Source organism: Equus caballus, chromosome 23 (assembly GCF_041296265.1).
Source record: "Equus caballus isolate H_3958 breed thoroughbred chromosome 23, TB-T2T, whole genome shotgun sequence".
NCBI classification, from domain to species: Eukaryota; Metazoa; Chordata; class Mammalia; order Perissodactyla; family Equidae; genus Equus; species Equus caballus.
Genome location: NC_091706.1, coordinates 42791692 through 42809403, shown reverse-complemented (window position 1 = coordinate 42809403; position 17712 = coordinate 42791692). Strand labels below are relative to the sequence as shown.

Sequence of the window (17712 nt, the reverse complement as noted above, 5' to 3'; positions counted from 1 at the left end):
ACTTTAAGAGGTTCAGATGGGCTATAAAAAATGCTGTAATCTCCTACAGGAGAGACATGATTTATAAAGCAACGTATTTTTTATGACACATCAGTGTTTGCAACAGACCAGGTCAGTAAGTAAGAAGTTCAGATTTAAAAGGAAAGAGCAGTGACATAACTTTCCTTTACAGGTGTCATATGGCTTAAAACAACCTTTGCTAACCCATTGACTGTATCATTTTGAATGTGCACAAGTGGGGTTTATGGAACAAATGTATACCTCTTCCTTTCACGTGCAGGAGCCAGCACTTCTCTGCCAAGATGTTTTTAATGAAATAGGCACAAAGTAGTCTGTGCTGTGCATGTCTGTGCTTGACCGTGGCCTTAAACCAGTCTTGGGGGCCTCGGTGAAACTACGTCTCTGCCATCAGATACTCACCTTAAGAAGAGGCAGTAAAGTATAGCGGTTAACAGCATGGTTTGTGGGTGTTAGACAAACCTGGGTTCGAAAGCCACTTCTCCCATATGCTAGACTGGCATGACCTCAGGTTAGTCACTTAACATTTCTGCACCTCAGTTAACTCATGTGTAAAATGGGGATAATAAAGCCATCTCAGTGGATTATACACTTTAAGTGTTCAACCAAGTGTCTTGTGCATAGTAAGTAATCAGATAAGGCTTGATATTATTTTTTAGGTACTTACAAAGCATTTATTGAATAACTACTATGCACAGACCAAGTATAGAAGTGTAGTTTGTGTGTGTATATCTTCAAGTAATGAAACACACCCCCACACCGCCTCTGCATTATATGAAAATGTATAATTAGAGTTTTTAAGCAGTTTCTAACCACTAGCACATTAGCAAACAACAAACACTATTGCACGGTGCAGAGTTTGTTTACTTGGCAAAATGTAGATAATGCAGCTGCTTCATACAACAGTCAAACCAGGGGATGTGCTGATTGCAGAGTAAATTGAGCCCTGGGACTATCTTTAGCTAAAATGTGACATCATTTTAAAACTTGCATTATTTGAATCATTTTTTAAACAAGTTTTAAATAAGTTTGTTTAGTTATTTAAGAAAGCCCAGGCAATCCAGTAAATGCCTCTCACCCTTTCTGCTTGCATCTAATCAATTAGAACTTAAAAAGAAAAGGTCATAAAGTGACTAATTTCAAAATCCATAACATCTACATCATGCCACGGCTATCTGGGTCAAAATATATGTCCCGGAACATAATAACCATATGCTATAAAATATAATTGATATAACAGTATAAGCCAATAGGGTGAGCCTTCATTCTCTCCACAGACATTAGCATTATGAAAGAGTTCCCTATGGCAATTACATAGTGAAATACCATTATGCATATCTTTCCATGTATAGTTATGACTGTGTCTATATGACACTGAACATCTGCATGAAAATCAAAAGTTCAATCAACTCTCCAGATGTCCCCCAATATCAACGTGTTTGGCTTATGGACAAACCAGCTGGACTTTCGTTTTTCATTTCATTTTCCTCCCAGATGTTGTTCTCTTGCAGACACAACCTTGTTTGGAGTTCTTTCCTACCACTTGCTTCTGGGATTATAACTGAATTATTGGAAAAAAAAGGGTGACTATATAAACATATTTCTCTTATGTAGAAGGGAGGCTGTTAGTTACACATCGTTAGCGGTCAAGACAGCAGCCATGAACAACGTAGGAGACAGAGCATGGAAGTTATTTGATTCAAGAAATAAAATCTTAAAAAAAAAAGAAACAAAATCTTCGTGCTTATGGTTACAGAAAGTATGTGATCTGAGATTGGTGATTTCAGGATTTTTAAAGATTGAGGCAGTGTGGTATAGTGGAAAGACACGGGCTGGGCATCAGGAAACTTTGGGCATGAGTTCAGATTCTGTCCTTGACTTGTGACATTGTGATCCTTGGTTTCCTCTAAGGTGACCAACCACTCCAGTTTGCCTGGGACTCCCTCAGTTTTAGCACTAAAGTCCCATGCCTGGGCAACCCCTTAGTCCCAGGAAAATAGGTCGTTGGTCATCTTACTCCTCACCTGTAAGTTGACGGTAATTATAACTTCCTCACAGAGCTGCAGACTGGTGAATAAGTAAAGCATCTAGCACTGTCAAGAAGTACAGGGTCCCCAAATGGGAACTATTATCATCATTATCAATCTCATCCACATTTCCTATTCTGTTTCCTCTCAGAGCACAGCCTTGTCTGTTTCCATTTTATTCGACACAATCAACACTTCACTTGCACTATGATAGTCACTCTAATTGATCCCATCTCTTTGTCAAAGGCACTTCCATTTCTACTCTGTATTCTCCAGCATTGATTCAGTGGTCATGAACTTTACATCGTCCTCCCTGGAATCCAAGAGAGAACTTTTTGTTTCCTCCAGGAAGCCCTGATTTGCTACTATAGTTCAGATGTACATTGTGGAAACTTAAGTGCCCACAGAGAGCCTGACACACAGCCGACCCTCAACAGATACTTGTTAAAAAAAAAATGATGCATGAATGAAAAATAGATAAATACACATTGAGCTATGGCAAATCAGTGTTGTGAACAGTAAATTGCAGCTCTTCTCTACAAACTCATCTTTTCTGTCATGGATTTCACTTTACTTACTGCAGAAACATTGCTTACTATCTTTCAGGAATCAAACAAGTATATTTTCTTTCCAGAACCTTCAATGTACCTATTGATGTTTACCAAGTGACCAGTCTAGTCTGCTCCCTCCTGTTCTCTGGGCTCAGATTGCTTTTTGGGTTTCAAGCCTCTGGTTGCTCTCCTGATGTGTTGAGACCTCCAGAGGCTGTTTCTAGCCTCATTACTTGGTCCAGCTCTAAACTCAGAGTACCTTCTCTTGAATTTTTCAGATTCCTCTCTTCATTTCACTTTATTCTAGCCTCTGGGTTACTCATTTTCCTATGCCTTCCACTTCACCTAGCCCAGCCCCTGCTTCCTGCCCTCGCAATGCCTGCAGTCTCAGAGGCTAGACATAAATATCAACAGGCGATCAAGCTACATCTTTTTCCTTTTCTGTCCTGCAACTCAGGACCCACTTTCTCCAGGCAGCTTTTCCTGCTGAGTCTCACCCAATGTCTAACCTACCATGACCCTGTCAGCCCAGCCATCCTCTCAGAGTGTGGGCTGCCAAAATCAGATAGCCTAGATTTGGAATAACAACTCTGCCATTTACTATTGCATGGTGTTAAATGAATGTTTTCACTTCTCTAAGCCTCGATTGCACCCTTGATAAAATGAGGATAAGAATTGTACTTGTGATAAAAGGAAATAGTAATTATGGACATCAACTGAGGTAAGATATATAAAGTTTGGGGTAGAATAGACAATTCACTCACTCTGATTCGTCTTAATATTCCTATCATTTCTAAGATTGCCTACTAACTGTTCTTAAAATTCTGTGGAAGAAAATAATTGTGAGAATCCTTGAATACGTGTCTTCAAGTACTTCGTGCTGCCTGATATCCATTACTGGACTGACTTTAGAAGCTATAGAACCCTAGTCTATTAGGAAAGATTTGTATTTGAGATGGACTTAGGACCAAAACATTTAGGTTCCCCAAGTTACTTTAAAAGTGAACATACCAGACTTAAATAAAAGAAACTCCCCAGTGGGGACTTTTCAGAACCACAGGGGAGAAAAAGGAGAGCTTACACTCCTGACCTCTCACCTTAGCATTTTTCTTCCTTCTATTTTCAAGCAGTGAATAATCAACATGTCAGAGTTCATTTAGATCTAAATCCAATTAAGTCTGACCTTAGGGATAGTTACTCATAGCTCTCAGCAGGTGTGTGCTAGGAAGAAAGCATCATCTGTGCCCTTTGTTCAATTTTTAAATTACCCAAGTTTATGGTCCTGGCCGATTAAACGTACAAACACCACCCATTGAATATCAAAGGAGAACAGCTGCTGATTGAAATGTCTAGGCATTTGTGCTGGAAAAGATTTTAGGAAATCACCTCTCTCTATTTATTCTGCGTGGAACAAATCTGAGAGTTGAAACTTTTCTACAACTATCATCTGAATTCTTACACTAGTTGTTGGACCACGGGTAATATTACTTAACCATCAGGCCCCTTGGTCTCATGATCTGTGAAGGGCTCTGCAAGGTTGCTGCCAAAATTAGAATTAGTGCATGTAATTTGAGTGGCATAATACCTGACACACAGTAGGTGCTCAGTTAGTGGTATTCATTATTAATAATTGGTATTATTAAAGCATTACTAGGAATTTCAAACATCTAGTCATTATTCACTGTAGGAAAAAGTGTGTGTGTGTGTGTGTGTGTGTATGACTTCAGTCAATTCTCACATTTATCTTCCATTAATAGTGTCCATTATTTTAGATTGGCTTCAGAAATCACACTCTAAAATATCTTAATTACTGTCCCTCACAATTCTTGCAGCATGGTTTTTGATGGGCACGGAAGGAGAAAGGTGCCGCAGAGGTGGGTACCTAAGAAGATTCCAGTACTCTGCTAGGTGCTTTTCATATATTTTCCCATCTATTTCTCACAACTTCCCCATATAGTGTTATTATTTCCAGTATTCAGAAGAAACAGACACAGATATAATTAAGAGCACAGATTCAAACTAGGTCTAAATAACTCTAAATCACTTTCTACTTCTTGGGGGCCAGAAGATCTGGTTTCTGGTCTCAGTTTTGCCCCTAAATAATTGTGTTCTTGAACAAATTACCTCACCACTCTGATCAGTAATTTTTTAATCCATAAAACAAAGGGGTTGGATTAGACCATTTTTAAGATCCTTTCCAGAACTACAAGTTTAAGATGAGATACTATAAATCTAAAAATAAATCTAATCAAGGAGAAGTAAAATCAAAGGGCCACCTCTTTGTTTTTAGCCAATGAGTCAACAAATACTTCTTACAGTGTTCATCCTTCTTGATACTGTCGAGAGAAGAAGAAGCAAAAACAGAAGAACTCAATGGTCCTTGCCCTAATGTGCTTTTTTCTGACCGCTTTTTATTGCACTTTGGTTGACCTCTGAGGCATGATCCTCTGGATAATGGGGCTCTCCTCTTCCTCTCTTATTTTTCTATCAGCCTGCTTAATGATAGTCAACCCAATCCCATCCTCTCGACATAACTTGGATCATGGTGAGAAAGCTGAATGGTGCCTTGCTTCTCCTTTCCCTGTTCTTCTGAGTAAGAAGACAGGAAGGAGTCTCTTAAGAGTCCAGGAGAATGTCTAGAAAGGGAACTGAGGCTTTCTTTCCATGAGAGAAATGACTAGAACGACTGAGAAAACTATGGCTGGCTGAGTCTTTAATTCTCTGTGAATTTACTCCTTTTTTCCACCATTTCTTCCTTACTCTGGTCAATTCTATTAATCCTTGACATCTGGGTCCTGGAAGCTTTTTTACACTCATTGCCCAATGCCTCCACCCTTTAGTCTTTCTGCTATGCTGCGTTCTCACCCTTTTAGTAAAGCACATACATTGTGCTTAGTTGTCTACGTACCTAACTTTTATTTAAATTTACACCACTGTAAATACATCAATACACTGTGATGTATACGACAGCTCCTTCATTGTCGTGTACTGAAAGAACTGTGTATCTACATCATAAACATTTGCAGAAACCTTGTAGAACGAAAGTGTTCTCATGTTTGAGAGGAACTATGTGCCTAGTTTTGATAAAGCCTGATGTATCTGGCCTAACCAAATAGATATACTAGCAGTCAGTACTTTACCTTACAAAAGTAGTTATGGAGAACTTTAAGACCAAACTATCCGGGGCTGGCCGGGTGGTGCAGTGGTTAAGTTTGCATGTTCCGTTTTGGCAGCCCAGGGTTTGCTAGTTCAGATCCTAGGTGTGGACATGGCACCACGTGGCAAGCCATGCTATGGTGGGCGTCCCACATATAAAGTAGAGGAAGATGGGCACAGATGTTAGCTCAGAGCCAGGCTTCCTCAGCAAAAAGAGGAGGATTGGCAGCAGATGTTAGCTCAGGGCTAATCTTCCTCAACAACAACAACAAAAAAGAGCAAACTGTCCTATTGAATTTTAATATGAATTTATACAGATTTGTATGATATGCAACTTTTTCAGGTATAATCTCTCTCACTTGACTCTTAGCTCTGTGAGAGCAGGGAACATATTTGACTTCTTTTCCATTTCACCCCCAATGCCTGGTATACAATAAGAGCTTAATAAATGCTATTGAACGAATGAGTAAATGTGAGAAGGAATGAACAATTACAACTATTATTTTAAATGAAGGAGCACAGTGTGTTTCCAATCCCTGCTGCATATCAGAAATGACCTTAGAAATATTATTATAGGCTAATGACACAAAATATATTAAAATATCTTAATTCTCTTTTATTGTATTTGCATAAATTTATTGTTATATACGCGAATAATCGTTCTTGTTAATGCTCTAGGATGAGGAACAGCAGGCATGAGTTGATGGAGAGAAGTGCAGGGTACCTGGACCATTTGCTCGTTTCTGTCTTTGCGGTAATAACATTACTCCTAATATGCACCCTCAGATTAAACAGGAATAGTTAGCTCTGAGCAGTTAGAAGTTTGCTCAATAAAAATAATGACATTAAAAGCAGTCAGTAGAAGTTGATTGTGTCCTGTGCTGCATCATCATCTTTGTGAAAGAATAAAGGCAGAAGCAGGTGGCTGGTGATTTCCACAGATAACCCTGAATGGGGGGATGAGCCAGGCCTAGAAGTGAAGCCTCACTCAGGAGAAAACAACTTGGGGATCTAAAATCTCTCCTTATCTCTCAAGCAGTTGCCATGAATATGCTGTTTATTCAGCGATTATCAATGTGGCTACCATCCAAGCTTCTATCAAACATCACCGGGGGAAGATACTGAGGGGCTGCTCAGGGGTACGACTGAGAAAAACGACCATCTTAGTTTCCCTACAGTTTGGCCTCTTTTCACCCAGGATCCCCCCGGCTTTATTTGTAAGGCTACATTCCAGACCCCACAGCAAACACACGGTGTATTTTCTCTGTAAACAGTGTTAAAAGTGGAGGGTGGAAAATGTTTGCTTTGAAAATTCTTACTTAAGCAGTGAGACCAAAAAGGTTCACTCTCTGTCAATAGGTTTCTCATCCTCGGATTTGGAAGGCTCACTCTTCTCTCATTACACATTTTCCTGTGTCTGGAACCACGTGAGGGGTGTTTGGAGCATGCTCCAAAAAGGGATGCCCAGAGCCTTGGCTTCTCCATTTGATCCAGCCTCTCTCCATCTCTGTCTCTATGAGTAAAGTTGAAGAAAAGTCTAATGAACTTTAATCCTGGAAGGTTGTCATGCCAAATTAAAAGAACTTAGCAGGAACTCTAAGATATAGGATCCTATTTTAAATCATTGAAATTAAAGAATATTCTCCCCCTAGAAAAGTTTAGAATCTTTTAATAAATTTAGAATTCACAAGTGGGCTAGCAATGTTGTAAATATAAAAAGACATCTAAAACTAAAATAATAATCAGGGCTGACTGCCACTGGCTAGTGAGCTCCATGACAATGGACCAGTGATCCAATTGGGTCTGTTTTTGCTCAGCTTGCACCTTTAGTATTTTGCAGAGTGTCAGGCACACAATGGGCTCTCAGTAAATATTTGAGTAAATGAATGAAAGAAGGTACAAATGAATGAATAAATGAATGCAGGAATATAGAGCCAAGCCTATTGGGCCCAATCACATTGTTTGTTCACTACTCATACCCCATCCACACCCAGAACTTTTATTTATTGTAAAACCAGGGAACAGGCACATCCAGGACAGCTTTGAAGGGCATCCCTCATCTCTTCCATCCACCTATCTCATGGCTAACAGCTCTTATTTACCTGAGCTCATAATGAGTCCAGAAAAGGATAGCAATTCCTGTAGATACAGGCCTCTCTCTGGAATGCAGAAGAGTGCGTTGTTTTAAGGAAATCTGAAGGCATGAACCTGAGGCCTCCTACTCCATCCTTGCCCAGGATAAAGGACTTGTTCCACACCAAAAAAACAGAAAAAGTTCACATAAGTGACCAGGGGAGCCTCATAAACACAGAAGTACAACTAACAGTGGCCCAGAAAAGCTGTAGGATTGGCATCTACCCAGAGTCCCCCAACGGCACAGATGTGGCTTGTTATGTACCCTAAAAGGGATGACAAGGTGCAGAGAATTAAGTGAGTAGAGTAGTGAACCAAATCACTTCTCTTTTCTTCTTAAGTATTTATAAAGCTCCCTTACCTAGTGTTCTTCTTCCATCTTTGCTCTCCATCATTCCTTGTTCTGGTCCCACACACTGGCCCTGTGTCTTTTCACTTGTTGGGATGGTTACACAGGCAGCTGAGAACACAATAGGTACAGGAGTCATTTTATTTCTCTCCAAGTATTGTCTGTGCCTGGAACGAAGAGCTGCTCAGAAAGACAAAGTGTGGACCAATTCCACCGCTCTCCAATCTCATACAAATTATCCAGCTATCAGGAACAATAAGACACAGTGTTTCATAAAGTTCCTTCAGATGGCTTCCTGAGAAATACGTAATATCTGATAGTGTAAGCTAACTATTATCTTCAAGTATGATTAATATACATATTACTTTCAGTGACTGTAAAGCACTAAACACACATTCTTCATTCAAGGATCTCTGGTCAATCTTCAAAGCCAATCACAGAAACTGTATACTGGTGGGTATCGGTACAACTTCTCTTAAGATGATGAGTACAACAACTAAGGAGGGATTTGACCCTGTTGCTGTGCCATTTCAAGTGGATCATGTGCAACACTTTCATAGAGTTATGTCAGCAGACATCTTTATTTCCACCCAACATCCTTCATAGGCTTCATTTTTAAGTCAGAACTGGATTATCTGAGAAGAGATGGAGACACTTGTTTGTAGTGTTTAAATGCTAAAGAGGCAAAGGACAAATGATGACCTCCGGAAACTTTGTCTAGTGGCCTGTCTCCTTTGTGAATGTAAAATGTCACTGAGGTTATCGTTCTTAGCAAATGTTGCTGGAAAAAAATGTCAAGTTTAACTGAGATCTGAAAGTTCTTTTGCAGTTTTTTCCTGATAAACTTCCATCATTTTGTAAGTGGATGCAAATGTGAAATTTTATAATTTGACCTATCGTCAGAAAAATAGTCATCAAAAATACCAAAATAACAAAAGATAATTTGCTTCTTAAATTATGTAAATCTATTTAGATATTAATAAGCTAATTTATTGTTGCTCTGAAGTCCTTTATAATAGGAGAAATAAACTGCCAGTGTAAAAGCTTCAGTGTCAATGTCGGATGAAATTCTAAAAATGAGATGTTTACCCGCTCAGGTAGATTACCCGATATTCCAACGAACTGTTAATTCGACATAGAAGTTAACCTGGGTTATTCATGTTTGATTTCTTGGAACAAGGCCCAGATTATGTTTTTTCTTCTAATTTGTCTAAGACAAATTATTAAAATGTGAAGCAGAATGCTAAAGGAAAGGGACTTCAAGAAGGACACATTTGAAAGGACACATTTAAAACACAATCTACTTTGGCCACATATCAGGCCGTGATCTTGAACTCTGTAACATTTCACGATGTATGCAAACATACCCTGTATCTTTCATTCAAATATTTAAAAGTAGTCTTTGTTTGCAAAGGGTACCATGTCACTCAGTAAAACTTTACCGCAGTCCTTAAAGAACACCAAATGTGCCGAGTTATTTTTGCAAGTAAATCTCACAGATCAAATGGTCAGAGTGTTTTAACTTGGAATTATAAACCAATGAATTCTTCCTGACTAGGTTTCTGCCAGGAGCAAATAATGAGACCTTTAACCAGGAAATGACAAAGCTCCAAATTCTTCTGAGGATATTGCAGTAAAGTGATTATTCGGTAATATTAGATTGCATGAGCATTACAAAGGAGGTTTAGAGGCATAAGGAGTTCTCAGGACTCAAAAGATTTTTCCCACAGAAAACCAGGTAGAACATGGGCTTTTCATCAACTCATTTGGTTTGATGACTAGTCCCTGCTATACACCTCTAGAGTATTGTTAATAAAACTAGTGAATTTTTTCAGCTATGTCTTATGAGTTATTTAAATAACACATACATGTACACTCACATACTCACATAGGCTCTCTTGATTTAGGTTAACCAACAAAAATGTTACTTAGACAATAAGGACACATTATCTCAGCGGAAATCGAGGGATGGGACTTCAGGATTGGTTAATTTGGTGGCTCAGCATCACAAGGTATCTGCAGTTTTTTCCCATCTTTCCACATGTTTCACCAGAACTGTAGACAGTGGGTATATTTTTCCTCCTTTTACAAGGAGACTGGGGCTCAGAGAGTTTAAGGCACATGCACAAAGTCACTCAGTAGGGGCTGAGCCAGGATATCAGACCACTCTGAGTCTAGAGCCTGTTCTTCTAATCACATTAAAATCATGAAATACGTTATTACAGATGTTAAGCATTATCTAAGGAAATGAGGTCATGCGTGTCATTAAACATAATAATATATGTGAGCATCCATATTACTAGATTTGCTTATTTCATAACCGTCAACTCCCTGTACCTGCTACACACTTTTGGAAATACATTTGGAGATGCTCACCTTATACTTGCAATTGAGTTGTCAATTATTGTAACATCTTAGAGATAATAATATGAACTGTGTCATGAAGGAACCAAATAAAGAGTTCCTGAAGTCATTCTGGAGTCTTCAGTTAAGTTTATTGTGATTATACTAGAACTTTCAGGGAACTTTATCACCATCACTAGAAAAAGCCACACAGATGAACAGTTATGTTATCATAATTAACTTTAACACATTTGGTGATTGGCAGTCTATTGTTTCATTTAATCATCCCCAAAACTTAAGATGTTTTATTTTTCCCCATTTTAATCTCCATTTTTTCTCCATTTCACAAATGGGTATCCCTCGTCAGCGTGTCCATGTATGGCTGTGTAGAACAGGGACTGAGCAAGTGTACGTCATGGCGCTAAATCTTCCATTTCTTCCCCACGCCACCCTGGCTCTGCCTAAAGGAATCCCCTCACCATCCACTAGAAAAACGTCCTTCATTTTCCTGTTTTGAAATTTTCGTTAGAATCACCAACTTAGGTCAGAACAAATATCTAGACATTATATCCTAAAAGTTTATTAAACATTTCCTAGGAGACAGGCTCTGCGTGGCAGTTTCAAGTACAAGATTTTATGTCGTCTGTGCAATAACTCTGTGAAAGAAATACCATTATCTCTGTTTTACAGATAAAGAAACAAGTACTCTGGGGATTTTAACAGCTCACCCTGTGACACACAGCTATTAACACAGTTAGGGATTATGGTTTCTCATCTCCAGTGTAATTTCCACTATGATAAATTAAGGGAGAGGTCAGATTCATTAGGAGAACCAGGCAAACAAGTGGTTGGCTGGCCAGAAGAACTGAGGGCATTGGGGGCGAGGTAGGGAGTGTGAGGCCTAGAGTGGAAAGAAGGGGCAGTAGTGAGAAGGCCAATGACAGACCTTTCTGTTCCTACTCATCTGTTTTTTCCAAGACTCAGACTCTGCAGCTAGGCCACTTTCCTATTTATCCCAAGTCCATTTGGGGAAACCCAAATTGCGAAATTACAAAAATAAGTTTGTTCAACTGTCATCACACATTACGAGCATCCATAGGCAACAAAGAACTTCCCGCTCTATATTGGTTTGATAAGGAAGAAATAATATCTGGAGTTTGTAAGAATACCTTGAAGGTTTTGTATTTGGCAGGATGACCAACCACCTGTAAGTCACAGGCAAGTCACTGAACCACTCAGTCACTGGTTTCATCAACCATTAAATGGGGTTGTAAAATGGGAACATTATTAATAGGTTGGGAATTGTTATTCATTCACATGTGGAGACAATGCAGAAATGCCCAAGGGAAATAAATGTTATATTATCTTATTAAAATTTTACCCTAAGTTTGAAAGTGGTGCACTAAGAGAACTCAAAATCTAGACAAGGTGTAGCTTTGCTCCTCAAAGCCTAGAAGGACATGGAGGCCCTGCCCAGTATGATAAAGAACCCAGTGTTACGTTTTAATGACTAGGTGTAGGCACATAATCTAGAAAATGGTGCACAAACATGTTTTACTATTCACATGGGGTAGCCTGTCAGTTCATATGAAGTCTACCACTGATGGACATTAGGAGATTATTCTGTTTCCTGCCTCCTTCTCTTCTTTATTTCTTGTCACTCATATTTCTCTGCAAGTTTGTAGACTCATATGCCAGAGACCAACAAGACCTGGTCCCCTGTTCCTTCTGTTTTTTAGAATAAACCTTCTATATAATGAAGAACCCCTCCTTTTGTTACTACTGATTGAAGATCATAGTATAATTTCCAGGCCTCATTAAGATGAAATAGATGAGAATGAAGAGGAAAGAAAAAAAATTAAAGACACAGAGAATACCATTCATTCATCACTCATGCATTCGTTCAAAAGTCAATACATATTTGTAATTGACTTGTTATATGCCAGGCACCATCCTAGGATCTAGGGTGGGGATATACAGGAAATCAACCCTGTTCAATGTCTACCCTCAGGGAACTTAGATTCTTGTGTGGAAAAAGAAATAGTAAACAAAGATAAAAACAGCCAGATATAACATGACAGCTGGCAATAATGACTCAGAAGAGAAATTAAGCAGAGAAATGGGACAGAGATGATGAGGGTGGTGGCATTTTAGGGCAGGGTTTCAGGGAGCATGGCCATGTATATAAAGATGCTTTCATCTTTGAAGAGTTGGGGATTGTGCGAGATATAAGATGAATAAGACCTGGTCCCTGCCCTCCAGGAGCCCACAGCTCAGTGGAGAATCTCGCCACCTGCTCCATTAGGCAGACAGATTAGAAGTCTCAGGGCATATTGCAGCAGTAACATTGCACACAGTGACCAATCTGAACAGATTGTAAGTATTCCAAAACTCACAGTGGTTTCCATAAAATAATTCTCACTTCAAGTAAACATTTTCAGTTGGTGAGTAACTCTATTTTCCACCGACAGCACTCATATTTTGAGGGCTTCCTTAATGCAACGATGGCTTGTTTTTCTGATTAGTTGCCAGGGATTGTTTGGGTCCTTATTGAAATGTACTTGCTTAACTCCTCCAAAGCAACTTGGCTGGTGTCTTGTTGTACTGGCAAATGCTGCCTCCTGTACTGAAAAATTTGTTCTTTCTGAAAAATTTGGACTGTCCTTGGATGGTTTTCATGAAAATTAAAGATAAAAAAGAAAGAATTATAGATTTTGTTTAAAGCCAGTGATGAAGAACAGAACTTTGTATCCACAAGATTTACATAAATGTAGGTCACATCCTGGACCTTGTGCCATTTTATCCTCGTTCTCTCATGCTTTGTGCAGATACCTGGCTCAAAATTTCCTGATTCATCAAGAAGACGGAGAAAAGTATAATTATGGTCAAAATACTGGCTTGTAGAAACAAGCTGCTTTTCTGTATTGTGTTTTTAATACAGCCTCCATATCCCGAGCTTTACAAAGGTTGTAATAATATAAGATTGTTAAACAGAAAACTCAATCATGTGAGAGAACAACATGAAGCAGAAAAGTCTTTGTTTTCTCGAGGACAAAGCCTTTTTGATAGGGGCTGCGAGATCATATCACACACAGTTGTTCCCGAGTCAAGGAGATGGTCTTGCTGATCTCTCTGCTAGAACAGAAGATGATAATCCACTTACTCTGCAGGCTCCATGTTGGAACCTTCTTCCTCTCCACATACTCACTGTCACATTCCTCACCCTTCCCCACAGTTAGAAGACCCAGGAGAGGAAATTATTTTGGCTAGGCTGAGACATAAGCACAGGTGGTACCACTTGTTATAAACTTTTCAGTTTTTGTTGGGGCTCTGAGCCGACTTTATAGTGGTTTGTTCTGTCAGAGAAACGGAAGTAAGAGCTTTTGGCCCTCGCTGTTGATCGATTGCATGGCTGCTGACTTCCACGGGCTGCCATCTTGCAGAGGGTACATTTCTTCTCAGTGGTACCCCAGCACTGCGGTGCCAGCCTGAATCACAGCCAAAGAGCCTTATTTCCTTACTACTCCAAACAGTGCATTTGGGCACTTCTGCCTATGCTGTGTTGGAGAGATTCCGCACGAAAATTTGAATTTTGTTGAGCTATTCCTTTTTTCGCTGTACCAAGGTAAAAGTGAATTTGTCATAAATTCTATCTTTTTCCTACACATTGGAGTCCTTCCCATTGGTAAAGTTTTCACTCTTATCATGGCCTCATTCTAGCAGCTCTACTGCTGTGATCGTGTCAGCTTTAGGGTAAATGACAGACAGAAATTTTGCTATCAAAGTTGCTTTCAAAGGCCATGGAAAGTCAATCACTGGATTAGATCAAGAACTTAGTTCTAAATATAAATGCTTTCTCAGCACTTGCAAATAATAAATTCTACCGAAGTTTAACCCTACCCTAAAGTTCCATGTAGGAACTCTGCTCCTCCCTCCTTCTGTTTTCTAAGGAAGTCACCCAAGGTGAGATGTACTCCAGTGAATCTTAAGTAGCTGATTCTGTGGGTTATTTGTATGTCCTACATTTCTTTGGTACGAGCTGCTAACATAAAACTTCCATTTTCAGCTCTGTGAACTTTGATTCACAGAATATACTGAAACTAAATCACTTCTCAGGTTGGCCTTCCAAAATGGGAAGGGTGTCCAGTTGTTGGTGGGTTTGGCTTAGGTTATGCAGTTTATTTGTTTGGGTTATATGTTTTGAATATGTGCCCAGGGCTTTTAAAAAGAGTGATGGGAACATTTGTATAAATGGAATTGAAAGCAAGGGAGCAGGCATTGTCAATATTCTAATTATGGACGTGGCAACGTGTGTGTTATTTGAGAGTTTAAAGGGTAGAAGACAAAATAGAGGGAAAGGAGGAGGAAACTAGTGGTCTCAAATAGGATGGCTGCCTTTTCTTCTTAGCAGGCAGGAAGTAAAAAGCATAAAGTTCTCCCACCTTTTTGGATAACCAAACATAGGGCAAACTGCCTTGTGTCCTTTTTCCCAATATCCTTTTCACTTAGAGGCATCACTGGGACACAGGGTAAGGTTCTGAGGCAGCGAGAGTGGTCACTGATGTCAGGTGATCTGAGTATATCCACATCCTCTCCTCCCGTAATATTCCCTTCAAGGCCAAAAGGGCCAGCATGTCATGTGGTGTGGAACTCCAGAGAGAAATTGAGTGTTGTGTGTGTGTGCGTATGTTCACCTTGGGTCTTATGGCTTTTTATTGCCCAAGAGGAAAAGTGCCAAACTCTTTGGAACCTCTCTTCTTTTGACATACAAATTTCCCAGAAACTATAACCATAATAGCTGGAGGGCTGTTAAACAAGAGGGTATTACTAAGGTTGGGGTGGTGAACCAAAAGAATTTGGAAAGTTTGAGAAACGAGAGGATGGGGGTGGTGACACACACTTTCTTTTCCTTTAATTTTTGAGGGTGTTTTTCCCCTTGCATCTTCGTTTCCAGTCAAGTGTATTTCTTTCCAGACATAAAATCAAAATCCTCTTCTCTCCAGTCTGCATGGCTTAGGAGTAATTATAAGGTAAAAATAACATTGTCTCCTCCCGTGAAATGTGTAGTCTTATTCTAAAGAAGGTTTTATTGAGGGGTCTATTTGACTTTTTCCCCCAGAGTTATATATGAGATGGTATTTCTCAGGTAGCTATTATGTTGTTTTAATATAATTTGGGGAGGGGGATAGCTAGCTGAGAGCATATCTTTTACTTTTAAGGCTTTTTTAAAACTGATGGAGAAAGACATACACCAACACAAATAGCTCACGGCCGATTCTCTCTCTGACTATAACAGCTAGAAGTTGTGGGTTCCCAAATAGAAGGCTGAAGCCCACTGAAATGTCCCAGCAGGCCCTGGGTTTGCACTACAATGTCCAGTAAACTTCATGTAATTACAGCTGCTGGCTTAAGGAGGCCTGTGGTCGCCACAGGCTGTTAAGACCTCAGTTATGGCCAGAAGGGCAGTGGGTAGGATTCAAGCCCTGCCACCAGTGCCAGAAGCCGGAGCTTCCTTCATAGCAGGGACAACTGCTAGACTAAGCCAGCTGTGCAGAGCAGAATTAAAAAGCTTGCCGATCTAAGGGAAATAGTGCCACCTGTGATTTTTTTTTTCTTTTAAAAATTATGGAGGAAAGAAAGAGGCAAATCCTAGAAGAAGGCAGCTAGCCTCTTAGGAAATACCAGAATCTGCTCAGCTATACTGGGTTATTATCCTAGGAACAATATAACAAATCAATGAATTTGAATTGAGTTATGACGGTGGTTTTCAAAATTACCTGAAAAGGCTGCCAAAAATTCTGATTCCCAGAAACCACCCCAGAGGTTCTGATTCAGAGCGTCTAGTGTCCGGGTCATCTGTAAAATGGGTGTTTTACCATCCACAAAATTATTAAGAGCCTTAGAAAGATGGGTCTCTTAAAATTCTCTGTGAACCGCAATGTGCCACATAAATCTTAACATTTAACTAATATGGTGTTCACAGTCTTCCTTGCATGTGTTAGATCCCGTGCTGGGAACTCTCAGAGAAATGAAAGAAGTCTGCTGTAGTTACGTACTTTGTGTAGTTGATAGTTTTCTATTATTAGGGTTCACCAAGAATGCTTCCCTCTCAAGAAAATACATTGCTCAAGCCAAAATTTGTGAGCAGCACTTTCTCTCTCAGAAGTAGTAGTTTTGTTGTTCCTGGTTTAATCTGAAAGTAACACATGAGCATCAAGACTTAATTCCAAATTGTTTCCAAGGAGGGGGTTTCAACCTTTCTGATCCTTTCTTTCTTTGTTTTAATCACAGATTTATTGGGGGGGGTGGAATGGCTGGAATTTAGGCTAATTTGACGGCATTGCTTCCTATTTTAATTGAACTGCAGGGAATGGAAATCATTAGGGGATGTGTGTATTGTATTTGGACGAAAGAGTTTTGCTCAATATGTGTGCCTTGTTCACAGCATACATTCTTAGAATGACTTAACAGTGCATAGTTGACATACCTCACACACAGCAGAGGCCTGAATGAATGAGCAGTGGGATGAATGGGCATCCAGGAAAACTAAGTAACAAGAAATGCTAAAAATACCACGCCAGTATACAAAATTTGGGCTGGGTTTCATTTGTAGTTACTACTTAAAAATGGACTCCAGTCAAAGGGTCATTTCCTTTTCACTTATAAAATAAAAGCACTTTCACAAAGAATCCTAGAGCTGGAAAATACTTTAGAAATAATCGAGTCTAGTGATTTTCAAGCTGTGCTTCCTAGAGCTGTAAAACAAGGTTACCCCACTTTGACTAAATATTTGAACCATTTGGGAAGATTTTTAAAAAATATGCTAGAGCCCCACTCTTAAAGAATCCCATTCATGTGAGTGGGGCCTAGGCAAATGTTTTACAGGTGATTCTAGCTGGAGTTCTGAACCACCATTTCAAGGATTTGGCAGTCCAAACATTTGGACTGGTGATCTGATAAATGCTAGTATACTCCCTGGGGAAAATAGGAGAGAATATATTAAACTGGGAAAATTGGGATGTGCTTCTGCCCGAGAGAGTTCCCATTACTGTCAAAGAAAACACTAGACTTCAGAAAAATTCAATTAAACAGCATTCTCTCATGTCCTCTTTGTACAGGACATTCTGCAGGTGTC

The 17712-nt window shown here is 39.5% G+C and overlaps 1 protein-coding gene across 44 annotated transcripts in view; it reads left to right on the top strand.

Annotated features, from left to right (window-relative positions):
* The window catches only part of PTPRD (protein tyrosine phosphatase receptor type D), a 2083106-nt gene that overhangs the window by 1565210 nt on the left and 500184 nt on the right, over positions 1 to 17712 (top strand). The window lies entirely within an intron of this gene.